The sequence below is a fragment of the Penaeus chinensis genome, chromosome 7 (genome assembly GCF_019202785.1).
Source record: "Penaeus chinensis breed Huanghai No. 1 chromosome 7, ASM1920278v2, whole genome shotgun sequence".
In the NCBI taxonomy this organism is placed as follows: Eukaryota; Metazoa; Arthropoda; class Malacostraca; order Decapoda; family Penaeidae; genus Penaeus; species Penaeus chinensis.
Window position 1 is genome coordinate 44,278,636 of NC_061825.1, and position 779 is coordinate 44,279,414.

A 779-nucleotide genomic window follows, 5' to 3' on the forward strand; every position below is an offset into this window, starting at 1 on the left:
CACACAAACGCGAATCTACACACACATACACACATATATATTTGTGTGTATGTATATATGTACATAAGTATGAATATATATGTGCATATATTTTTCTTTTTCTTTCACTGGTAATTCGTACTCAGTCACATCCATCTCGACTGTGTCTTCCTCCCCCTTTTCTCTTGTCCTCCTATCCCCTTCCTTTCTTCCTTTCCTAATTCTCTCCCTTCTTCCTCTTCCCTCTCCTTTTCCTCCTGCGTCCTCCTCCTTCCACCTACTTTTTCTCCTTTTTCCTCCTCCTCCTTTATCTCCACCCTCCTCCACCTCCTTTTTCTCCTCCCTCCTCTTCCTCCTTTATCTCCACCCTCCTCCACCTCCTTTTTCTCCTCCCTCCTCTTCCTCCTTTTTCTCCTCCCTCCTCCACCTCCTTTTTCTCCTTCCTCCTCTACCTCCTATTTTTCCTCCCTCCTCTTCCTCCTTTATCTCCTCCCTCCTCCACCTCCTTCTCCTCCTTCACCTCTTTTTCCTCCTTTATCCCCCTCCCTCTTCCACCTCCTTTTCCTCCTTTATCCTCCTCCCTCTTCCACCTCCCTTTCCACCTCCTCCTCTTCCTCTTCCTCCTTCCCACATTCCATCGTCATTATCAGAATGCGCCAGGCATCCCTCGCCACGCCACTTATTTACCTTCCATACATTAAGCCCTCTGAGATAACGCTTCTGCTACGATAAGGACATCTACAGGAAACTGTTTGAGATGCATCTTGGTGACGTAATAACCAGTTAATAGAGGGCATGCG